The sequence below is a fragment of the Aquarana catesbeiana genome, linkage group LG09 (assembly GCF_042186555.1).
Source record: "Aquarana catesbeiana isolate 2022-GZ linkage group LG09, ASM4218655v1, whole genome shotgun sequence".
NCBI lineage: Eukaryota > Metazoa > Chordata > Amphibia > Anura > Ranidae > Aquarana > Aquarana catesbeiana.
This window is the reverse complement of record NC_133332.1, coordinates 110,566,141-110,593,161: the sequence shown is the minus strand read 5'-3', so window position 1 is coordinate 110,593,161 and position 27,021 is coordinate 110,566,141.

Sequence of the window (27,021 nt, the reverse complement as noted above, 5' to 3'; positions counted from 1 at the left end):
ATTTCATAGGTGTACACAACTGTGGCAATAGAAAAATTTGTTACCAGTCCTGGAGATAACTGCAAAACCCATTTTCTCCACTCAGAACAGACATCCCAGAGTGACTCGACTTGCATAAGTGAAAACCCTAGGTGACATCTAACCTTGACAAGGAGTATATATATATACATATACATGCAAAGGTTAAGAAGGGTGAGGTGCACAACGGTCAAAGTAACAAGTGCAAGCAATCAAGCTCTCCCAAAGGCTTATATTATAGGAAACGACAAAAAGGGATTGCTGCACAAAAATGTTTTAATGAAAAAATGTAATCAAAACATCCAAAATATATAGGCCATCATCGTGTGTATGTTATATATATATATATATATATATATATATATATATATATATATATATACAGTATCTCACAAAAGTGAGTACACCCCTCACATTTTTGTAAATATTTTATTATACCTTTTCATGTGACAGAAATGACACTTTGTACAATGTAAAGTAATGAGTGTACAGCTTGTATAACAGTGTAAATTTACTGTCCCCTCAAAATAACTCAACACACAGCCATTAATGTCTAAACTGGGTTTAGGTCTGGAGGGTTTAGGTCTGGAGACATGCTTGGCAAGTTCATCACCTTTACCCTCAGCTTCTTTAACAAGGCAGTGGTCGTTATGGAGGTGTGTTTGAGGTCGTTATCATATTGGAATACTGCCCTGCGGCCCAGTCTATGAAGGGAGGGGATCATGCTCTGCTTCAGTATGTCACAGTACATGTTAGCATTCATGGTTCCCTCAAGGAACTGTAGCTCCCCAGTGCCAGCAGAACTCATGCAGCCCCAGACCATGACACTCCCACCACCATGCTTGACTGTAGGCAAGACACTTGTCTTTGTACTTCTCACCTGGTTGCCGCCACACACGCTTGACACCATCTGGACCAAATAAGTTTATCTTGGTCTCATCAGACCACAGGACATGGTTCCAGTAATCCATGTCTTTAGTCTGCCTGTCTTCAGCAAACTGTTTGCGGATTTCTTGTGCATCATCTTTAGAAGAGGTTTCCTTCTGGGATGACAGCCATGCAGTGCAGTGTGCGGTGTATGGTCTGACCCCCCCACCCCTTCAACCTCTGCAGCCATGGTGGCAGCACTCGTACATCTATTCCCCAAAGACAACCTCTGGATATGACACTGAGCATGTGCACTCAACTTCTTTGGTCGACCATGGCGAGGCCTGTTCTGAGTGGAACCTGTCCTGTTAAACCGCTGTATGGTCTTGGCGGCTGTGCTGCAGCTCAGTTTCAGGGTCTTGGCAATCTTCTTATAGGCTAGGCCATCTTTATATAGAGCAACAATTCTTTTTTTCAGATCCACAGAGAGTTGTTTCCTATGAGGTGCCATGTTGAACTTCCAGTGACCAGTATGAGAGAGTGAGAGCGATAACACCAAATTTAACACACCTGCTCCCCATTCACACCTGAGACTGTGTAACACTAAATAGTCACATGACACCGGGGAAGGAGAATGGCTAATTGGGCCCAATTTGGGCATTTTCACTTATGGGTACACTCACTTTTGTTGCCAGTGGTTTAGACATTAATGGCTGTGTGTTGAGTTATTTTGAGGGGACAGCCAATTTACACTGTTTTTTTTGTTTAATACATTTTTATTGAAGAAAAATATAACATAGATATACATATATCTCAAGATTATGTAAAAATATTTTCAGTATCATAATAACATAGGTTTCAGTATTCACATATTACACCAATTTAGAAATAAACTAGCAGTACATTAAATGTCACTGGAATAAGACAAAGAGTTATTATGCTATCTAATTAGAAAGAGAATTCTTACTGTGTGAACACTTTAATCCAAACGTAATTTGAGAAAAAATAAAGCCTTGTTTTAGGGAGAATAAAGAATAAGAGAAGACAACAAAGAATAAGTAGGAAAAAAGAGATGATATGAAAGAGAATAGATAAGATAAAAGAAAAGAAGGATAGGTAAATGAAGAGAAGGTAAAAGAAGGGGAAGGGGGTTGCTGGCATGCATATCAATACACCGAAAAGAAGGGTGAATTATTGAAAATTATATATTAAATGGCTAAGATTAATTGACAGATGTAAGGGGTTTGTGTTATAAGGTCCTTATATAAGGAGGTGGACTGAAATTTTATCCAAGAATCCCAAAGAATGTTTCTTGGAGGTACCTCTAATATTGTGGGTAATACTCTCCATAAGGTGTACGTTGTCAACCATTTGTAGCCAAACTTTTATAGAGGGGATTGTTGGTTGGCACCATACAGTGGGAATTAAGGCTTTGGCAGTGTTCAGTAGATGAGGAATGATTAATCGCTTATACAAAGTTATGGGAGTTTTTGTAGCATGGAAAAGGATAGTCCATGGATCATTGGGTATATTGACATCAGAGATCTGGATGATCAAATCGCGAATGACATCCCAATATGGTCGAATAAGTGGGCAAAACCACCATATGTGCGCATGAGTAGCTTTGTTCCCACAGTTCCTCCAGCACAGTGGGGAACTGGCAGGGAACATTTGGTGTAATCTAGCTGGGGTGTAATGCCACCTAGTGAGCAATTTATGGTTGACCTCTGACATTTTTGAGGCTACGGATGAAGTTTGGGCTAGTTGTAAGATCTTATCCTTTTGGTTGTCAGTAAGGGAGGACTCCAAATCAGTTTCCCATTTAGCTATAAAAGTTGGAAAGTCGGGATTTTGGAGAGCAATAAGAGCTTTGTAAAAGAGAGAAATACTATGTATGGGAGGGTCTTTTGGGTAAAATATTACTTCTATATCATTTAAATCACTTATGCCCCTAAGCGGATTAGGAAGGGAGCTTAAGAAGTGCTGTAGTTGGTGGTATCTCCATTTATCTAGAAACGTGGCAAGTTTAGGAGCGAGGATCACATGTAATGGTTTAAGTAGATTGCCATTGAGAATATGATGTAGTAAGAGACCTCCATGATTTAAAGCCTGGGTCAAGTAAACCTGGTAGAAAATATTTATGGTTGAGGAGAGGTAATGGGGGGATAATTCCATGAAAATTTTTTTGTGTATGGCGTCCCATATATCTAAAGAGGATGTGGTAAGAACCAAGGTAGTTCAAGCAAGGTTCCTGTAAGAACGGGGTATCCAAGGAGCTATTGAGAGATCTATGCCACTTAAAAAATATTCAATTTGTACCCACAATTTTGAGTTAAGAGCATATCCGCCAGTCTGGCCAGTACAGCCGCTTGATAATATGCTTTAAAATTAGGAAGTGCCAGACCACCTGAGCATTTGGGGCGATACAATAACCCTGTGGATATTCTGGGATGGCTGTCCTTCCAAATAAATCAGGAAATCATGGTTTGTAAAATAGTAAAAAACCCCACAGGTAATCCCAATGGGAGCATTTGAAAGATAAAGAGAATGCGAGGTAATATATTCATTTTAATGATATTTACTTTCCTCAACCATGTGTGTGATAGGCTAGACCCCTTTTGTAGGTTTTCTCTAATCTTATTTAGCAAGGGGATGTAGTTGTATCAAAAAAGGGATTGGAGATTGGAAGTGAGTTAAATACCTAGGTATTTTATGCATTTTGGTTCCCATTTGAAGGGAAAGAGGGGTTTAAAAGAAAGAGCCTCGGACTTGGGGATATTAATGTTTAAATTTCGGATTTGGATAAGTTTATTTTGAAGTTAGAAATTGAGTGAAACCTGGAAAATGCAGACATCAAGTTGGGAATCGAAATACGTGGCTGTTGAATAAAAAATAGTACATCATCACCATAGGCTGCGTATTTATGGGATCTGTTACCTATTTGTATGCCTTTGATATTAACATTATTCCTAATTGTAGCTAAGAAGGGTTCTAAAGTAATAGCAAAGAGGAGAGGGGAGAGGGGACAGCCCTGCCTAATTCCATTATGTAAGACAAAGGGGTTACTTAATGTTCTATTAATTCTAATTTGTGCCAAGGGATTAGAGTAAAGGGATGAGATACGATGAAACATTTTAGGACCCAGACCAAAGTGTCGTAAGGTCAACTTAAGATATTTCCAGTCCACCCTATCAAATGCTTTTTCTGCGTCGGTGGAAAGCAGTAGGGTGGGTTGAGCGCATCTCTGAGCATACAGGATTAGGGAGATTGCACGAAGGGAATTGTCTTTTGCTTCTCTATTGGGTATGAAACCTGATTGGTCTGCCGAGATCCAACTGGGTAATAGGGGGAGTAGGCGATTTGCCATTACTTTGGCAAATAATTTAGTGTCAACGTTTATTAATGATATTGGCCTCTGAAACTGTTACATAGGGTGGGGTCCTTATCAGGTTTAGGAATTACAGTGATATGAGTTGAAAGTGATTCTGGGCGTAGTCCTGAGGATTGAGAGATAGAATTTGCATACGCAGAGAGGCGAGGAAGCAAAATGTCACTGAATGTTTTGTAATATAAAATAGTGAACCCATCAGGTCCAGGAGCTTTACCGGATGGGGAGGACTTCAATGCTGCCTGAAATTCCTCAACCGAGAAGTCCTCCTCCATTTCCTTAAGAACAGAAATGGGCAATTTAGGAAGATTATCTTCTTTCAAGTAGGAAAGCATGCGGTTTCTTCTCTCTTTTTGAGGTAAAGATGATAAGTCATTTTTAATTATATAAAGGTCCGTGTAATACTCTCTAAAGGCTCTAGCAATGTCTGGAGTTGCGTGTGCCAGCTCGCCTGTTGAAAGTTTGATTTTGGGAATAAATGATTGCGACTGTTTAGTCTTTAGTGATCTAGCTAATAATTTACTTGGTTTGTTCCCCCATTCATAACATTTCTGTGACAGGCGTTGGAATTTTCTCTTGGTGTCTAAGTTAAGGAGGGATTTTAATTCTTCTTGTTTAAGTGTGAGGGATTGAAGGTGCTCAATATGCAAAGAGAGTTTGTCAAGATCCGCTATCTGTTGTAAAACCTGGTTAATTTGTTGACCATGTTCCCTTTTTTTCCTTGCACCAAGCTCAATGAGTTGGCCTCTAATAGTATCCTTATGAGCTTCCCAAACGATGGAGGGAGAGGTGTCAGAAGGCTTATTTTCCTTAAAGTATTGCGATAAATGAGAGGCTAACATGGAGACCTCAGCTTTATTAGAGAGAAGGGAGTCATTAAGTTTCCAGTTGGTAGTATGCCGTGGTAGGGAAGACATGGTCAACGTCACTGACACAGGTGCATGGTCTGAAACAGACGCGGTGCCTATATGAGAAGATTGTAAAAGGGGGAGGTGGAAATGATCTAAGAATATATTGTCTATTCTGGAGTAGGATTGGTGTGTTATGGAAAAATGTGAAAAATCCTTCTCCTTGGGATGGAGGAGGCACCATACATCCATTAATTGAAGGTCCAGAAGCCTTTTTTTAACAAATTTAAATCGTTGAAAGAGATATTAGAGTGGCCTTTGGACGTATCAATAATTGGGTCTAATGGCATGTTTATGTCTCCCGCTAGGATAATAAGTCCCTTAGCGAAGTGTGACAGTTTAGTAAGGATTTGTGAGAGAAAAGCAGGTTGATTATGGTTTGGACAATATATATTTGCAGGAGTACATTGAGTCTTACCTAAGAATCCCCTAAGGAAAAGAAAGCGACCATGATCATCCGCTAGCATATCAGATAGCCTAAAGGATACATTTCTGCAAAAGCCAATGGCTACTCCCTTAGCTTTATTGGTGTCCGATAGGCTATAGTACCACTGCGGAAAGTTGGGTGATGTTAATTTAACAGGTGTTGTGTGGGTTAGATGTGTTTTCTGAAGGAAGGCAATGGAACATGTGGCTTGTTTTAGTTCACGAAATATTTGGTGTCACTTAGCAGCGACATTAAGACCCCTGACATTATAAGATATAATCTTTAACACAGCCATTGTTAAAATAAAATGTGATCCTTCAGCCTATCTTGCAATGCATGCCAGCAGGGAGGGGGGAGTGGGGGGGGGGAGAAAGGGAGAGGTTATTTGGAGAGAGAGATGAAGAAATAAGGAAGAAGATAAGCATATACAGAAAGTACATACATGAATTAAAGAACTTGTGGGAAACAGATGAATATCACGCAGAAATCTGCAGTGGTCCCATTGGGTAAAGAGAGAGTGAGAGGCCATCCCAATCCCTGAACAGGGATTGAAGAGGACAACTTTAAGGCCGTTCACACTCGCCAACCCCAGAAGGAGATGGGGACGCTCTAGGGAAGGGGTAGCGAGGGAAGTGCGCCCTGACAGCACACGGTCTGTAAAAAACGAATAACTTATAACTATAAGTAAATAATTAGTTCCAGTTAGAAATATAAGAATTATATCTGCAGAACCAGGATCACAATAAACAGTATGTATCCTACAGAGTAGCACAGATGTAGACCAAACTGGAACGTGAACCAAATAACAAAAGAAAAGGAAAAAATTAAACATTGGTCAGCTTAATGGTATGTCAGCTTTGGCCATGTATAGTCAGACAAGAGTAGAAAAAACTGCGGCCAAACCCTGACTCTGTAGAAAAAACCCTGTAGGAGAAAGATTGTTCACATTAATGACAATAGCATGGATGAGAAAGTATATATTTCAACCATGTTTTTGTGCAGAGCCTGGGAGAGAAGTACGTCTTTTCTTTGAGGGGGTTTTTCTCCAAAGAGGATCCATTGGACATGAGAATTTGGGGATTGGATCCTGCCAGCCCGGGAGCTCCAAGGGCGAGAGATGAAGATGCTGCAAGAAAGTTGGGAGTTCCTCAGGAAATCTTAGTGTATGGGAGCGGCCATTTTTTGTGGCAATCAGGCAGGCAGGGAAGCCCCATCTGTATGTGATCCCGTCAGAGCGTAGGCGATCAAGGAGCGGTTTTAGGGCTCTACGACAGTCCAAAGTATCCTTGGAGAGGTCTGGATATATGGTGATGACTGCCCCGTCAAAGTCAATGTTAGGCAAGCCCCGCATCTTCATCATGATAGCATTTTTATCTTCAAAGTAATGCAAGCGGCAGATAACATCCCTGGGCTGGTCTGAGTTAGCATTACGGGTCTTAAGGCACAGTACACACGGTTGAAGTGCAGCGGTTCAGTGACAGGGTTACCCAGGATGGTATTAAAAATGCCTCTTATAGAAGGTTCAAGATCACTATCTCTAGTTGCCTCTGGCAGACCTCTGACACGTATATTATTTCTACGGTTACGGTTCTCAAGGTCTTCGAGCTTATACAAAGAGGCCCGATGGGCAAATGCCAGCTGGGTAACAGTGTCCTGCAATTCTTTAATGGCTAAGGCTTGTGTGTCCTGCTGTTGCTCCGTTTCTTCCACTCTGACCAGGATATGTGACAAATCAGTTCTAACAGCAGTTATTTCTTTTTTAATGGATTTCTCCAAACTGTGAAACATACCTACAAGTTCTTTTTTGAGACCGCTCATGAGTGTAGTCATTTCGGAACCCGCGGGGGATCCAGGATCGTCCATAAGGTCCGAGCAATAAGAGGAGGCCGGAGAGCTCTCCCTCACCGAGGCAGCGAGGGATGATGAAGAGGCACTTGTTCTCGAGGTTTGGGACTGGTCGCCACGTGCGTTGGCCAAGTATTGCTGAATGGAACCTGTAGAAACTGGAATAGACAGTGATCTCTTGCCTTGACGTTTAACTGAGGCAGACCGAAGTTTAGGTGTTTTGGCGGGCATAGCTGGAACTATATGGCCGATAGCTGTAAAGGGCACCCCTCACTCACATCTGATCGATATTAAGCATATATCAAAATATTGTTATCATGTAAAGGGATTCCCATGTAGATAGTATGCAGATAGCAATAAATTCACTTCAGCAGCCGCAGAGTGGAGCAAAAAGGGTTATTTTGATTAAAATTTATAGGAACAGAAGCTGTGCAGGCAATGTGTCAGCTGAGAATGAGTTAGGGAGTACTGGGAGCACAAAGATGGCCGCCTGCTTCCAGAAGTAGGCCGGAACCGCGGACTTTCCTAGCGGTAGTGGCCAGCCTGGGACTGCTATAGTATGTAGGCCTAAAAAGGCTCTGCAAGGACCCAAATTCGAGTTCACAGCAAAAGGTGTATGTCCCAGCACTATAGGGGGGATCCAGCTGATGAATGATTACTTTAAGAGAGCTTTGGTGAGGCAGTCGGTGGAACAGATTGGTAAGGGGAGTATGTGGAGCACCAAGATGGCCGCCGACTTCCAGGAGCAGGCCGAAGCCGCGGACTTTCCTGACGGCCGTATCCGGCCGGGTGAACGCGGCTTTTTATAGGCCTAGAACACCTCTGTAAGGCACAGAATTCGGGGCCCCGATGTTATGAAAGTCTATAGGCACTATTAATGAAGCTGGCAGGGGAAGGAATGTGCGGATGGCACTTTACTCACTGTGTCCCTGTGATGCTGAGGCCGGACCGGCAGGCCGCAAGATGGCGTCTGGTTGAGGGAAGAAGAAGTGGTCCCCAGGCAATATTGCGCCGTCTCACGAGCCCTCCGTGTCATCCATTGGCGGCCTGACCAGGAGAAGAAGTCTCTATTATCCTCCAGTCCGCGGGAGAGGAGAGCGGCAGGCTGCGGTCACAAGGCAGGCCCCAAGATGGCGGCGGAAGCACAGGGCTTAGGTCTGACTGCAGGCCGAGAATCAAAGATAGCTGCAAGTACAATCAATATCACGTGGGGACAGCAGCAGAAGGAAGCCAACTGCTTTTGGTATCGAGATGAAGCTTTAAAAGCTTGAGATGAGCGAGGATGGCTGTGGATTCCTGTACTCTAGACGGAGCTCAGCTTCCACACGTCCTCTCTGTTGCTCGTCCAGACACGCCCCCTGCCAATTTACACTGTTATACAAGCTGTACACTCACTACTTTACATTGTAGCAAAGTGTAATTTCTTCAGTGTTGTCACATGAAAAGATAGAATAACATTTTTACAAAAATGTGAGGGGTGTACTCACTTTTGTGAGATACTGTGTGTGTATATATATATATATATATATATATATATATATATATATATATATATATATATATATCAGTTCCAAATATTGCAGACAGCACCCATTCAGTAGATGCAGATAATGTAGGTGCACAGCAGGTATAGAGCCAGCCCTAGTATATGTATAAGAAAACAAAGTCCAGTCTGCAGCACTTTATCCTTTATTTTCAAAATTCATAATGCTTTTGTCAGTACAACAATTTTGTACCCCACAAGGATCCTTCATTCTTGCACTCCTTTATTACTTTATTGCCTAAAGGTTTGAATAGGGATCTATGATTTGCATCTTTTTTTAATAGGATGCATATTGGTTATACTTTATTTTACATATTGTTTATATTGTGTTTATTTTTTGTTTGATTTTTAGGTGCAGATGGAATGTGCAGATGGAATATGCTGGTAACATTGTAGTAAGGATTGTTAGCTGGTTCAATTAAAGTGTAACTACAGGCAAAACTTTTTGTTTTCAATTAGAGCAAGGGAAGGTTATAACCCCATCCAATTTTTTTCCGCCATCTGTGTCCCATTGCGGAGATTTCCCTTCACTTCCTGTCCCATAGCCAAACAGGAAATGAGAGGAAATGCCTGCAAATTAAGGGAATTCCTTGGGGACTCCCAGGTCACCAGAATTAGTGTCCCCATTGGAAGATGTCCCCTCTGTTTCTTTTCTGGGGACAACCCAAAAAGGACTTTCTTTTACTTTCAGTTTTCATGATAGTTTCATATACTATATATATACTGTATATTTCATGTTTACACCATAACGCTGCGTAAAGATGCATTGTATAAAAACAAATAATGTCTTTATTATACAGAACAATGAACACTTGCGCATGTCACTGCTCCGCAGCATGTTGCAATGCACTGCCGTGCATAGAGTTAAATTAAATATTATTCTGTGTTAAAAAAGTCAACAGTGTGACGTGGTGAAGTGTTGTAACAATGCATGCATTATATGAAGCTTAAAGGATAAGTTCACCTTCAGGAACATGTTGGCTGGCAGTCTTCTCCCCGTACCTGCTATCACTATTTGAAAAAGCATGGCCGCGCGGGACTCCACCCACACGTCTGCATCATTGGTTCACAGATCCTTGTGCATCAATGAACTATGGGTACTGACAGCCTTTGTTGAAATTGTACAATGCCTGCCCATAAGGTGTACAGTCAGACAGTTTACACTGACAGTCTGCAGGAGTCCTGCATGGCATCTGCAATTTGCTGATCACGGGTGCACCGCTTTCCATGCTCTTACAAAAAAAAAAAATAGTAAATGCATATTTTCTTACCTGTAAAATATTGTGCATTTTTTATTTTGTTTTTTTCAAAGTGCACTTATTCTTTAAAACATGCAAGCTGATATGAATAAGCCCTAATTCGTCTGCCCCTCAACTGGCTGTTTAAAGCGGGTTCCACCCAAATTTTGAACATTATCTCTATGCATTCTCTTCCTTGCCTAGATGCTGACATGCTGTGTAAAAAAATTTAAATCGCCGTAATTACCTTTTTTTTTCTAATCTTCTTAGCACTTCCTGGTTTTCCTCCCATGGGAGTAGGCGTGTTTCTAGCTTCTCCCAGACCTCCCACAGTCCCCTGGGAGCTAGTCTCAGGCTTCCCAGCATGCATTGTGCAACAGCGTCATCACAACATCTCGGTGAATGCTGGGAGCACAGCATTCACCGCATCCAGGAAATACATGCTTGTGGGCTTCAAATGCCCACAATGAAGATGGAAACCGCCTTCAGTGAATTTTATAAGTTATTCTTTACAACGAAATCGGACACAGGCGGACTTATTACACAGAACATGTGAGTAGATAATCATGAGAAGAAAAGTTTGTGAATGAACTCCAAAAAAAAAAAAAAACGACAGATAGGTGGACCCCCGCTTTAAAATTATACTGGGATTTGCTTTATTTGGAGACGATTGGAGACGCAAGAACGTTGGTGTACGCATGGCACAAACGTTAAAAAAAATAGTGCTGCAGAAACAACACAGGAAAAAAATACAGTACAAGTAGAACATTATATGCAACTTACTAAAATAACCAATGTTTCAGCGTAGTTATTGGTATGCATTTACTTATTACGGAAGAAGTAGCTGTCCAGGGACCATTTTAATAACCCGCATTGTTCTTGATCATTATAAGTATGTGTTTGCATGGTATAACAACCACAGGAAAAAAAAATATATATTGTAACAAATCTTGAATAATAATTGGAGAATTCACTCATTTCTGAAGCATGAAATCATATAGCAACATCTGCTTTTCAGGTTCTAAGCTAAACAGGGATTTATTATGCATACATTTACATACCAAGTAACATTAATCATCACCAAAAATGTTGCATGGAAGCAGTTATTTTTATTTTGCTTAAAATAGTATCCACTTTTTGTATTCTTACAGTATGTAAACAATTCATCATTATACAAGAATAAAAATAAGAAAAATGATTTAATAAGTTCTGAGGCTAGAATACAGTTACAGCAACATGAAGAACTTTCATAAGACAAGACATAAAAAGCAAATAAAGACAACATAACTTTCCAATTGAATCAAACTACCTATCATAAATAAACAATCACCTACTAACCCCTTTCTCTTCAACTCATAAGATGCTTGCTTACCTTGAGCCATTTTTGTATTTTTTGCACACATGTTTGCAAAATCATTTTAGGCCTGAAGATTACACAAAACCCACAAATATATATTTTCTAAAAGCAGATACCCTAGAGCGGAGATCTCCAAACTATGGCCCTCATGTTCTACGAGGCATAGTAAGACTCTGACATTCACAGACATGACTAGGCATGATGGGAATTGTAGTTCCTGAACAACTGGAGGGCCATAGTTTGGAGACCCCTGCCCTAGAAAATAAAATAGTGGTAATTCCATTTTTTTTTCAATCTTGTTTTTTGAGGTTTTACATTAGTGAAATACAGTAATACAATATAGTCAAACGTTACATTCTCAATAATCAGCTAGACGCTGTAGCCCATCCCATAGCAGTAAGAGGTAGATCCGTTATTAAATGAGGAGGATTATATTCTGTACCCTTATAGACCTGAGTGGTAAACTCTCTCATAAGCTCTGTAAACGTTAAGAGGGGCTTACAGTGTCGGAGAGGTTCAAGGGACAGATATATATCCACAGGTGGAAAACCAAGGGGCATATTAGGAGATGTTCTACCCACTTACTATTTTGGACATTGCAAACTACCAGTCCTTATGGTGCGTAGAAGAAAGTAAACATTTAAAAAAATAGGTGAAACAGGTAAACCAGGGGTACGGCATAGGAATTTCAAGTACACATCACAAATATGTTGACTAGGTTGCTTAATAGGATTAGAGGTCGGGGACTCTCAAGCAAAGCAGATGTTAGTGGCGGCAGGGGGGGGGTGCGCCGGTAGCGGGGGTGTGTGAGAGCAATTGGGCAGCAGCGCCGCCGCACAAATACTCTCTCCTGACAGCTAGGAGTCTGTCTGTCAGTTTCACACACAATCCCGGTGGCTGCAGCCATGGGACCGGCGGGGAAAGGGTTAAAGTATAACTAAAAGCAAAACTTTTTTTTTTTTAGTTTTGGATAGAGTGGAGATGGATTATAACCCCTGTCGGTTTTTATTGCTGTCTGCACAATCATTAGGGAGATTCACCCTATTTGTCCTGTTTACCATTATTATTTAAAGTGAAAGTAAAAGAAAATGCCAAATTGTGGGTTGTCCCCAGAAAACTAATAGAAGGGAAATCTTCCAATGAGAACACTAGTTCTGGGGACTTGGGGGTCCCCAAGGAATTCCCTTAATTTGCAGAAATTCTTCTTGCTTCCCATTTGGCTATGGGACAGGAAATAAAGGGAAATCTCCACAATGGGACACAGATGGTGGAAAAAAATCATATGGGGTTACAACCCTCCCTTGTTCTATCCAAAATGAAAACAAAAAGTTTTTTCTGTAGTTCCACTTTAATTGATCCAGCTAACAATCCCTAGGAGATACTACAATGTTACCAAGTGAAGGGAAATCTCCTCAATGGGACACAGATGTCAGAAAAAAAAGTTGTCAGGGGTTATAAACCTCCCTTACTCTATCCAAAATGAGAAAAAAGTTTTGCCTACAATTCTACTTTGAGAATTTCATATTGTCCAGTTATGTGATCTATGCTGATTTGGAGAATTAGCTACCCTAAACTCAAATTTTCCCCTTTGAAAGAGATCTCATGACAGAATGTCTAGGCATAATAAGACTAGATACTTTGAAAACCCAGAAGAGAAGTTTCTCTAGCCAAAGTATAATTTAAATTTTGCTACTGTTTTTGAGTATAGTGAGCAGTGCTCTAATTTTCTTGATAGGATTGGCTTCTTTTGACATATTTACTAGACCATCCATGACTAATTTACTGAAAAATAATTGTTTACAGACCTCAGTAGCCTAAGCTCAAATTTACACATACAACGACTCACGTTTCTCTCACTACTTGCTTTGTGGAGCTCTATACAGATTTCCAGTTAGAAATATTGTCTAAAAAGAGTGCAGCACAAGCTGTTTCAATCTTTAGAACACCAATAATGATCTGTGACTCGCATGTATTGTTAAAGCAGAACATCACCCACAAATATCAAGATAAAAAATAAATAAGCAATTTAAAGCCAAAACCAGTTCTTGTTTTTTTTTATACTCACCATAAATACAAAGATTTCTCCCTCGTTACATTTTTTATGTGACTAGATGCCATCAGTCTGATGGGCAGCATCATTCAATCTACTTCCTTTGAGCCCAGTTCATCCCGAACCCATCCTAGTTTGTGACTGGAGAGTAAAGTCTCGTACACACGATTGGATTGTTGGCCAACAAAACTGTGGAATTTTGTTCAAAGGGCATTAGCCCAAACTTGTCTTGCATACACATGGCCACACAATTGTTGGCCAACAAATACGAACGTAGTGACGTACTACGTTGTTTTTCAGCTCTTTAGCGCCACCCTTTGGGCCCCTGCTAATTTTGTGTTAGTAGAAGTTTGGTGAGTGTGGATTCACGCTTTTCATTTAGTGCTTTTCAGTTTGCGTGCCGTGCGAGCCGTTCGTCAACCAGACATGTTGCGGAATCAGAGGAGATAACATGTTATTTAATATTGGCCTTGGAGTTATTGTTTTGACATTATTTTTTTGGTTGAATAATGATTTGATTTGGTATATTTTCTATATTTTTGGATGCATAGAATGCACTTTTTGGTTAAGTTCTTTTGGCAGATATCATGTCTAATTGTATTTGTATTTTTTTTTTATGCACAATAAAAACAATTGTGGAGAATAATACTTGGCTGTGTGTTTTACTTCAAATGACATTTTGGGAGTAGGCAGTTACATTTTAAAAAATACAATGTAAAATTAACAAGGGACACCAACATAGTTGTATCTTTGATCTTAAAAACTACGGGATAATGGTGTTGTGGTAACCTGCCTAAATAAAAAAAAAAAGCATAATAATATTATTCTTGATATCACTAGAAAAAAAAAAAAGCCTTTGAAAATGTGTTTGCAATAACTCCATCAATATCACCAGCAAAGCAGCTTCATCATTATCCCATTAAAGAAGAAGAGAATGTGCGCTGCATTTCGAGATTTCATAATTTTCCACTTCACGAATGTTAATTCTCCATTATGAACGCTAGTTTACAAGACCGACTGCTTCTGGCTCATCCTTGCTTTCGAGCTTCCAAGCATGTGTGTTTATACTTTGGACTGTTGTCCGACAGACTTGTGTACATACGCTCGGAAAATCCGACAACAGACATTTGTCCGTGGAAAATTTATAAACCTGCTATCCAACATTAGTCCACAGAAAGTTGGCCAACAATTGTCTGATGGAGCAAACACATGATCCGCCAACAGCCTCTCATCACATTTCCAATCGAAAAATCCGATCGTGTGTACAAGACTTAAGGCTTCATTCACACCAGCCTGCAGTTTCTTGTGTGCAGGTTGGTGCATGTTTTGTTGGCAGTGTGATGTGCTTTTTTATTGTATCTAACTATTTACTTTTTTCCCTTTTTAAACTTTAGTGATGGGCTCCTAAACACGTGACCACTGTGACAGCCAACCACAATGATCATGTGATCAAGAAGTCTGTCCCACCTCCTGACATTAACCACTTGAAGTGGTTGTAAAGTCAGAAGATTTTTTTATTTTAATGCATTTTATGCATTAAGATAAAAAGCCTTCTATGTGCAGCAACCTCCCTCAGCCCCCTAACACTTACCTGAGCCCCATCTATGTCCAGCGATGTCCATGAGTGTCTCAGCCATCCCAAATTTTCCTTCCTGATTGGCTGAGACACAGCATCTGCGCCATTGGCTCCCACTGCTGTCAATCAAAGTCAGCTAGCCATTCAGGGGAGAGAAGGGGCAGGGCCGTGTCAGGGCTCAGTGTCTGAATGGACACATGGAGCTGTGACTCCGCTCAGATGCCCCCATAGCAAGCTACTTGCTGTGAGGACACTGAGCAGGAGGGAAGGGCCAGGATCACAGAAGAGGGACCTGAGAAAAGAAGGATCCGGGCTGCTCTGTGCAAATCAACTGCAACAGAGCATGTACTGTAAGTATAACATGCTTGTTATTTTTATGGGAAAAAAACAAGACTTTCCAATCACATTAAAGACTAGGCCTTTTTCTGAAATTTGTTGTTTACAAGTAAAAAATCTGTATTTTTTGGTAGAAAATTACTTAGAACCCCTAAACATTATATATATTTTTTAGGAGAGACCCTAGAGAATAAAATGTCTGTCTTTGCAATATTTTATGTCACACTGTATTTGCACAGCAGTCTTTCAAACGCAATTTTTTTGGAATAAATAGAAAAAAAAACAGCAAAGTTAGCCCAATTTTTTTTGTATAATGTGAAAGATGATGTTACATCTAGTATATAGATACCTAACATGTCATGCTTTAAAATTGTGCATGAATGGTGACAAACTATGGTACTTAAAAATCTCCATAGGCAACGCTTTAAAAATGTTTGCGGGTTACTTGTTTAGAGTTACAGAGAAGGTCCTGCACTTGAATTATTGCTCTTACTCTAACAATCACGGCAATACCTCACATGTGGTTTGAACACTGTTTACATATGCGAGCGCGACTTACATATGAGTTCACTTTTGCACATGAGCACAGACGGATGGGGCACTTAAAATTGTTTTTTTTTCTTATTTATTTTACTTTTTATTTGTCATTTTTACATTGTCCCTAAAAATCCCCCAGGTCTCATTTACTCTAAGGCCACTTTCACATTGAGGCGCTTTACAGGTGCTATATTGCTAAAAATAGCGCCTGCAAAGCACCTGTAAAGCGCCTGCAAAGCGCCTCTCCTGTCACTCCAGTGTGAGCGGTGCGCTTGCGGGACCTTAAAAAAAGTCCTGCAATCTTCACCTTCTGGTCGGTCTTACTAATAGTTACAGACCCACCCTGCCTGTCGCAGGGAGTGAGGGAGCCCCCCCCCCCAGGGCACAGTATACTCACATTAGGGGTGCTTCCCGGGGGCCTCCTGTCTTCTCTAGCTTTCCTCCATATCTCAATGATGACAGCGAGTGAGCCTAACTATGCAGTTGTTAGCTAGACTGTACCTTTTTGTTACTTTTTTATATACTGTTTAAGATGTGTCATTTGCATATGAATATCATGAATTCTTTCTGTCTCAACTTTGTGTTCATATCAATAAAAACTTTTCGAAAGGAAAAAAAAAAGTCCTGCCAGCAGCATCTTTGCAGCGCTTTAGGAGCAGTGTATGCACCGCTCCTAAAGCGACCCTGCCCATTGACATCAATGCAATCCTGGCCCCTGCCCATTGAAATTGGCGGCTGCGCTTTGTGGGCGCTTTTAACCCTTTTTCGGCCGCTAGCCAATGCCCCCAATGCCCCAGTGTGAAAGTGCCCTTAAAAGCAAAAGTAAAATTTTTATTTGACCCTTTGACTTAAAAAAAAAGAAATTATGTCTTAAAACCCGAGAACCAGAAGTGATGTCAGAGGTCGCTTCGGTCCTCCGTGAGCATAGAGCCGACTGGGGGCCATCTTGCCATCACTCGGCTTCCTGCCTAGCCATCGGCCAAAAAGGCCATATCGTATAGGTTCTGGGCTTACTGATGGCTCCGTTAAGCTCGGAAACAACCAGGGGACCTCTCCCGCCGCCTATAAAAGTGATCCCATAGTGAATCACTGGATCGTTTGTACTTGAAAGCCGGCCGCCTAAAGGAAAAACAATACTGGGATTATGGCAGTTAGATGCTGCCAGAACCCTAGTATTTAATGTCAAAATCATTACATACATTTCCAGTTAGGCAGTACCCAATTAAAGGGGTACTGTAAGGGGATAAGTAACTGCCTTATTTAATTTTGGTGGAAGCTTGGTGGAAGAATAATGATCAGGTTTCATTTTAGAGGTATTTATACAAATTTAATAAAATCAGAAGGGTTCACAAGCTCTTTCATCCAACTATATATTTGTTCAAAGTGTAGGCATGCAAGAACATGTAGAAATTCACAAGGAATTTTCATAGCTTGATTTCTTGTTGTAATTGTATAGACACTGAGTGTAGACTTCACTTGCTCAAGATAATAAGCTGACGGTTGCATTGTTTGATTAGGATCTGTAAACAGCTTTGAGGAACAGTGTGCCAAATGCTCTTGAATTTCCAAAGAGCTAAACAGAGCCCTGTCAGACAGAAATATGTTTCAAATGTAGAGAGAGAGGGGGGGATCAGGGAACATGTTTACAAAGAAATGAAAAGTTATGTCATGTTGACAGCATGTTTATTTATTGCTGGCAATGATCACTTGTGGAGAAGCTGTGAGATAGAAAAAAGGCTATAAAAAATCAATCACACACTTCTGATAATTTCACTCTGTGTTCTGTGCTCCAATAACTGTACACACATTTCCACATTTCAGTTACATTATCACAGGAAGGAGAAATATATTATGGCACAGCCATGAATTAAAATATTTTTGTCTAGGAACACATACAGTTAGGTCCATACATATTTGGACACAGGCACAATTTTCATACTTTCTGCTCTGTATGCCACCAGAAGAAAATTTAAAATGAAACAATCCAAATTAATTTGAAGTGCAGACTTTCAGACTTAATTCAAGGGGTTGAACCTAAATATCAAGTACACATTTTAGGAACTGCAACCATTTTTATGCACAGTTCACCCCCCCCATTTTCAGGGGCTTAAGCGTATTTGGACAAATGAATATAATAATAAATAAAATGTTAATTTTTAATATTTTGTAGAGAATCCTTTATTTGCAATGACTGCCTGAAGTCTGGAACCCAAGGACATTACAAAAAAACGGGTTTCCTCCTTTCTGATGCTTTGCCAGACTCTAACTGCAGCTGCCTTCAGATGTTCTTTGTTCGTGGGTCTTTCTGCCTTTAGTTTTGCCTTCAGCAAGGTAAATGCATGTTCAATTGGGTTGAGATCAGGTGATTGACTTGGCCATTGCGAGATATTTCCACTTACTTTCCTTCAAAAGCTCCTGGGTTGCTTTTGCAGTGTGTTTTGGATCATTGTCCATCTGTACTGTGAAGCACTGTCCAATCAACTTTGCTGCATTTGCTGAATCTGGGCTGACAGTGTATCTCTAAACACTGCAGAATTCATCTGGCTGCTTCTGTCTTCTGTCACATCATCAATAAACACCAATGACCCAGTGCCACTGGAAGCCATGCATGCCCATGCCAACACACTGCCTCCATCATGTTTTACAGTTGACGTTGTGTGCTTTGGATCATGAGCTGTTCCAAGCCTTCTCCGCACTTTTTTCTTCCCGTCATTCTGGTACAGATTAATCTTAGTTTAATCCATCCAAAGAATGCTTTTCCAGAACTGCTCTGGCTTTTTTTTATGTTTTTTGGCAAAGTCTGGCTTTTCTATTCTTCAGGATTATGAATGGTTTGCACCTTGTGGTGAACCCTCTGTATTTGCTCCCATGAAGTCTTCTCTTGATTGTAGGCTTTGACAATGATACGCCCACCTCCTGGAGAGTGTCTTTCACCTGTCTAGATGTTGTAAATGGGTTTTTCTTTACCATAGAGAGGATCCTGTGATCATCCACCACTGTTGTCTTCCGTGGACATCCAGGCCTTTTTATGTTGCTGAGTTCACCACTGAGTTCTTTTTTCCTCAGAATGTACCAAACTATTGATTTGGCCACTCCTAATGTTGCTGCCATCTCTCTGATGGATTTCTTTCATTTTTGAAGCCTTACAATGGCCTGTTTCACTTGCATGGACAGCTCCTTTGAACGCATTATGATGTAGGTTCATAGCAATAGATTCCAAATGCAAATACCACACTTAGAATTAACTCCACACCTTTTACCTGCTTAATTAATGAAGAAATAATGAAGGAGTAGCACATACCTGCCCATGAAACAGCTTTTGATTCAATTGTCCAATTACTTTTGGTCTCTTGAAAAAGAGGGATGGCTATTCTTAAGAGCTATACGTCCTAAACCCTTCCTCCGATTTGGATGTACATACCCTCAAATTAAACCTGAGAGTGTGCACTTTCAGTCCATATCCATTATATAACTATAGCTTGAATATGTTTTGGTAAATACCTGAAAAAATCTAAAATTGTGCCTGTGTTCAAATATATATGGACCTAACTGTATATTAATATGGCTGTATGTCAAGAATAGTGGGATATGGTGTATTTTACTCTTTGTAAAGTGATTGTGGTTGGTGAGATCTCTTATGTGTTAATGCAGGCAAGGCTCTCAGAAAAATCTGGGATTCCCATCCTTCTTGTAAATCCTCTTAAAGGCTTATTTCACCTTTTGCAGGAAATGAATAAATGTACTCATAGTGAAACAAATGTACATTTATTTATTTTTTACAGTGGAGCCTGCTATCAATGCATACAATTTCTCCAGCCACAGATTTTTGATAGAGGTACAGACCTTTGTTTATAAAGCTGTAAAAAGTAATCAATGGACTGTGAGTGCTGTAGCGTTGCCACACTTGTGCTTTATTGATGTCTACTAGTCCTTTTGGAACTTTAGTTTTTCATTCACTGTTCTGGGTGAATGGATCTGTGAATGCGTAATGCAGCTGTACAGGTGGAGCCATGCACACCCACCCTGAATGTAACAAAAAAGACACGCTGCAGTGAAAAGAACACCGTGATTCAGGTAAGAGGAAATGGCAGTTAAAGGGTTAGGAGCTATGAAATGTGACCATTTTTTATGTTGCACCGAAAATACTGTATACCTACAAACTCGAAATACTTAAAGAGCCTAAAAATACCTCCCAACTTGCTGAAATAATAAAAAGAGACACCTTTTAAAGTGTTACTAAACCCACAACAGTAAAATCAGTCTGTATATGTAGTAAAGCATGCTTGTTATACTCACTGTGGAACCTAAGGGGTTAATCCCCTGCATTGTGTAAAAAGGCTGTTTGATCATGTCTGCTCTGATCCTTAACTTCCTCCAGTGTCCCCAGCTCATCTCCTGATAGTACAGAGGGTAGGGGACAAGCTGCACATGCTCAGTTTGGTGTATATTGCTAGAGCATTTTTTTTATCTTGGGAGGGTACATGTGATCAGCACAGGGCCAATCAGCACTGTCCAAACAGAGCATCAGGGATCCTGCAGTCTTAAAGGATGGTGAGGACAGTATGAAAACTCCTCCTACAAGCTTTAACCAGACACTGATAGAAGTCAGAAGACTGCTCTAACTACTGCAGAGAAAGGGTATTTAGCAGTTTATATTTACTAAAACTATTGCATTTCCATGTTCTGTCTACTGTGGGAGACCAGATATCGTGAATGCAGGGTGCTGGGTTTAGTAACACGTTAACACAGGGAGGTTGATTTACTAAAGGCAAATATACTGTGCACTGCAAGTGCACTTCAAGTGCATTTGCTCTAGATCTGAGGGGAAGCTCTGGAATTATGGAAGCTCTGCTGGTTTCTATCATCCAATAATGTACAAGCAAAAATGCTGTTTTTTATTTTCATTTACATGTGATTGAGTATTCTTTGCAAAGTGAAGCTTTACCGCATTTACCAAGCTGTGAAGCAAGTGCACTTGCAGTGCACAATATATTTGCCTTTAGTAAATCAACTTTATAGTATATAGTTAAAGCACACCTCCCTACTGTGGCCTCGATTACATGGAGCACAAGGATCTAATATGCAGAAAATGATTGTCTAAACTACACAAGTGTTTTTGACCTCTATTTTTCCTTAATGTTGGCTTTTCAAAATAACAAAAGCAGTAATATAGAGGTTGGATAAAAATTTTAGTGCAGTTTAACACTTTTTGAAGTATAAGACCTAATGCATACTGTGAAGCTCAAAAATCTTTTTTCTCTTACAGGATTTTACAGCATCAAAAATGTGGTGAAAAAAAAACATATTTTTGTATGCATTTTACAGTGTGCTAATGCACCTCGTGAATTCATCCCCTGGTGCCGGGTTCATGTTGGCCTTCTTGTGTTCCGGTCTCTCCTGCGAGTACTGAGTTCCAGCGTGTGGTGTGATGTCCCCCCCTATGGCTTTTCAGCAACCGTGTTTCGGATCATCCACCTCTCCCCGTACCAGACTAGTCCTGACTCCACAAGCGGCATCACCAGAGCCTCCTTGCCCCTCAGAGCAGATTCACGGCCGTTGGCTTTAACATCTTCTTACCTGACCAGCCACAAGATCGCTGACACATCTCTGCTCATAGGCAAGTAGGCTCCTTCAGCCACTGGTTTCTTTTCGGGAAAGGATCTCACAAATATATATATATATATATATATATATATATATATATATATATATATATATATATATATATATATATATATATTAGGGATGCACCGAAATTTCAGCCGCCGAAACATATCGGGCGAAAATGGCCTTTTCGGCATAATGCCGAAAAGGAAATCACGCCGATAACGGCGCAGAAAATGGGGGCGGGGGCCCGTCCCTGGTGCCGCCCATTACGGGGGTGTCCTTCTAGCGTGGCGCAGCCCTTTCCTCTCTTCTCCTCCTCCTCTCCCCTCCCTCCCTCCTCGCCACGATTTCCATGTGTCACGGAGCTTTACTACACAGACCGCAGTAACAATGTCCTGCCTCCTGTGACAGACGGCACACTGATCCAATGGTGGGACATTGAATCAATGTGACGTGATTACAGGAGGCAGGACATCATTACTGCAACCTGGGCAATTCAAATGCAGCTCCGTGACACACGGAGATCGCCGCTCTGATTCGGGAACACGTGGGCTGCATTTTATGGGCACATGCGGGCTGCATCTGAGGGGGAAAACGCGGGCTGAATGACGGGCACTGGTGAGGCTGCATGATGGGCACAGGCAGGCTGCATCTGACAGGCACTGGTGAGGCTGCATTGAGCTCTTGTATCATGTCTGCAGTCTCTGACCATCTCCTGTACCATGTTCGCAGTCTCTGACCACCTCCTGTACCATGTCCGCAGTCTCTGACCATCTCCTGTACCATGTCCGCAGTCTCTGACCATCTCCTCTACCATGTCCGCAGTCTCTGATCATCTCCCATCTCTTGTACCATGTCCGCAGTCTCTGACCATCTCCTGTATCATGTCCCCAGTCTCTGATCATCTCCTGTACCATGTCCTCAGTCTCTGATCATCTCCTGTACCATGTCTGCAGTCTCTGACCATCTCCTGTACCATGTCCGCAGTCTCTGACCATCTCCTGTACCATGTCCGCAGTCACTGACCATCTCCTGTACCATCTCCGCAGTCTCTGACCATCTCCTGTACCATGTCCACAGTCTCTGACCATCTCCTGTACCATGTCTGCAATCTCTGACTATCTCCTGTACCATGTCCCCAGTCTCTGACCATCTCCTGCATCATATCTGCTAGAGGTGCACCGCATGGAAATTTTGCTAATACTATTATCAATGTATTATATAAAAATGTATACATTTTATTTAAAATATATGAAAATATTTTTTTAAAACAGTCATTTTCAGTATCGTTCATTTTCGGTATCAGTTTCGGTTTTCGGCCGAGTGTATTTTTCATTTTTGGGATTTCGGCACCAAAAAACCTATTCAGTGCACCCCTAATATCTATCTATCTATCTATCTATCTATCTATATATATATATATATATATATATATATATATATATATATATATAAATATACAGTGGGGACGGAAAGTTTTTCACTCATTGTTATATTTCAGCCATTTGCTAAAATCATTTAAGTTAATTTTTTTCCCTCATTAATGTACACACAGCACCCCATATTGACAAAAAAAAAACACTGAATTGTTCACATTTTTGAAGATTTATTAAAAAAGAAAAACTGAAAATATCACATGGTCCTAAGTGTTCAGATCCTTTGCTGTGATACTTATATATTTAACTCACGTGCTGTCCATTTCTTCTGATCATCCTTGAGATGGTTCTACACCTTCATTTGAGTCCAGCTGTGTTTGATTATACTGATTGGACTTGATTAGGAAAGCCACACATCTGTCTATATAAGACCTTACAGCTCACAGTGCATGTCAGAGCAAATGAGAATCATGAGGTCAAAGGAACTGCCTGAAGAGCTCAGAGACAGAATTGTGGCAAGGCACAGATCTGACCAAGGTTACAAAAAAAATTCTGCTGCACTCAAGGGTCCAGAACCCTTCCTAGAGCTGGCAGTCTGGCCAAACTGAGCTATCGGGGAGAAGAGCCTTGGTGAGAGAGGTAAAGAAGATCCCAAAGATCACTGTGGCTGAGCTCCAGAGATGCAGTCGGGAGATGGGAAAAAGTTCTAGAAAGTCAACCATCACTGCAGCCCTCCACCAGTCGGGGCTTTATGGCAGAGTGGCCCGACGGAAGCCTCTCCTCAGTGCAAGACACATGAAAGCCCGCATGGAGTTTGCTAAAAAACACCTGAAGAACTTCAAGATGGTGAGAAATAAGATTCTCTGGTCTGATAAAACCAAGATAGAACTTTTTTGTTCTAAGCGGTATGTGTGGAGAAAACAGGCACTGCTCATCACCTGTCCAACACAGTCCCAACAGTGAAGCATGGCGGTGGCAGCATCATGCTGTGGGGGTGTTTTTCAGCTGCAGGGACAGCACAACTGGTTGCAATCGAGGGAAAGATGAATGTGGCCAAGTACAGGGATATCCTGGACGAAAACCTTCTCCAGAGTGCTTAGGATCTCAGACTGGGCCGAAGGTTTACCTTCCAACAAGACAATGACCCTAAGCACACAGCTAAAATAACAAAGGAGTGGCTTCACAACAACTCCGTGACTGTTCTGGAATGGCCCAGCCAGAGCCCTGACTTAAACCCAATTGAGCATCTCTGGAGAGACCTAAAAATGGCTGTCCACCAACGTTTACCATCCAACCTGACAGAACTGGAGAGGATCTGCAAGGAGGAATGGCAGAGGATCCCCAAACCCAGGTGTGAAACACTTGTTGCATCTTTTCCAAAAAGACTCATGGCTGTATTAGATCAAAAGGGTGCTTCTACTAAATACTGAGCAAAGGGTCTGAATGCTTAAGACCATGTGATATTTCAGTTTTTCTTTTTTTTATAAATCTGCAAAAATGTCAACAATTCTGTGTTTTTCTGTCAATATGGGGTGCTGTGTGTACATTAATGAGGACAAAAATGAACTTAAATGATTTTAGCAAATGGCTGCAATATAACAAAGATGAAAAATTTAAAGGGGTCTGAATACTTTCCATCCCCACTGTATATATAAAGATCATTGTTCAATGGAAGTGTTATGAAGTTTTCCACAATTGAACTGTGGGATTGTCATTCTTTACTTTGTGATCAATAAATTGTTTTATAGTTTCAAGAAAGCCTGTTGTTTTATACTCAATGGTGCCAACATCTTACAGCAGCATGTCCAAACGCTTTTCAGAGAAACTTTTAGCGTTCATTGATGCCTTTGATTGATTCTTCCTCTTTAGCAGCTATGGACAAGTGGCTCCAGCAACCCTTGTAAACAGACACACATACCCCTACGGGTGCCTGATCTTTTATATGGTGTGTTCATGATGTGGACAACAGTGACATGGGATATTGTCTGTTGGTATAAATAACAGAAGTGCCCCTGCTAATATAAGAGTGAAAAGTTCAATGGACAGCAATGAATTGCTGTAAGGAGCCCTGTTAGTGTTAAAGTGAAAAATTTAGTGAGCAGGAATGATCGTTGTGAAAAATAAGTCCCAAAGAGTTTAAATCAAATTCCCACGTGAAGGGATGATATATGCAAATTTCCACCATCAATCAGTGCTCCACCACCAACGTGTAAAGCCAGCTCGCTTACCTGAAGATATGAGGGGAGATTTACTAAATCTGGAGAGTGCAAAATCTGGAGAAACTCTGCATAAAAACCAATCAGCTTCCAGGTTTTATTGTCAAAGCTAATTGAACCTGCTGAAATTAGAAGCTGATTGGCAACCATACACAGCAAGGCCTGATCCTGAGCACCCCAGATTTAGTAAATCTCCCCCGTGGACTCACATACCATAAGTATTGAGTCAGACAAGCAATTGAAAAAACTTGATCTTTCCGATAAAAGCCAATTGCTCTTTAATGGATGTCGTTAATCTCCCAATGTTCCAGATCACAGTAGGGGGTCCCAACGCTCACAAGAAAAACTCCCGGTACTTGTTTTATAGCTTATATTTCATTGTACTACTAGGAAGGAACAACAAAAAATCCTTCAGTTGAATCAACGTCAGCTGTTCACCATCACAAGAAGCAGCTTCTGAGGGAATAGAGCAGACTCAAGGAAACAAAACGGGTGGCTTACAATCTCATGGTGCTGAAAGGACAGCTCCAAGATAAAACATAGTGTAAGACTGAGCATGCTCACAACCACAGAATAGACTGTCCCATTGACAAGGCTCCAGTCCAGGAACACTCACTTGTAGTCCTATTTCTTATAAATCGCCTCACATCAGCCTGGCTACCACAAGAGATTCACTTAGAATTCCCGCACTTATATCACTTCTGCCTCTACCAGCATGGAGGCTGTACTAGTACTAGTAGTACTTTACAATGAAATATGAGCTATAATACAGGTGCTGGGAGTTTGTCTTGTCAGCATTGAGATCCCCTACTGTGATCTGGAACATTGGGAGATTAACAACATCCATTAAAGAGCAATTGGATTTTATTGGAAAGACCAAGTTTTTTCAATTGCCTGTCCGACTCAATACTTTTGGTATGTGAGTCCATATCTTCTGGTAAGCGAGCTGGCTTTACACGTTGGTGGTGGAGCACTGATTGATGATGGAAATTTGGATATGTCATCCCTTCATGTGGGAATTGGATTTAACCCCTTTGGGACTTATTATTTTTCACATCGATCATTCCTGCTCACTGAATTTTTCACTTTAACACTAATAGGACTCCTTACAGTGAATCATTGCTGTCCATTGAACTTTTTACTTTTATATTAGCAGGAGCACTTCTGTGGTTTATACCAACAGGCAATGGGGGTTATTTACTAAAGATGAAGAGTGCAAAATCTGGTGCAACTCTGCTTAGAAAACATTCAACTTCCAGGTTTTATTGCCAAATCTTAACTAAACAAGCTGAAGTTAGAAGCTGATTGGCTACCATGCACAGCTTCACTAGATTGTGAGTGCATCAGTTTTAGTAAATCTCCCCCAACATCCCATGTCGCTGTTGTTCACATATTTTTATTTTTTTTTTGTTCAATAAATATTTTTGAGAAAATTGAAAAAGAAGGAACATTACAGCAATGGAATAGATATTCCACAGTGTAAAATACTGAATAAACTAACATTCTTAGCATTCAAAATTTTTACTTGTCCTAGAAGACACTCATGTATTTCCATTAATACACCATAGTAGATAGAAAATAAGAAAGCACAGGAAAAAAAGGGGGGGGTGCCTCTCATTCAATTACCAATAAGTAAAACAAGACATTAACTGTATGTAATAGTGCAATGTGCGCCTTATACCGTGTAACATGTAGCAAGTCTGAACATTTTTATTCAGGGATGGTCATGATG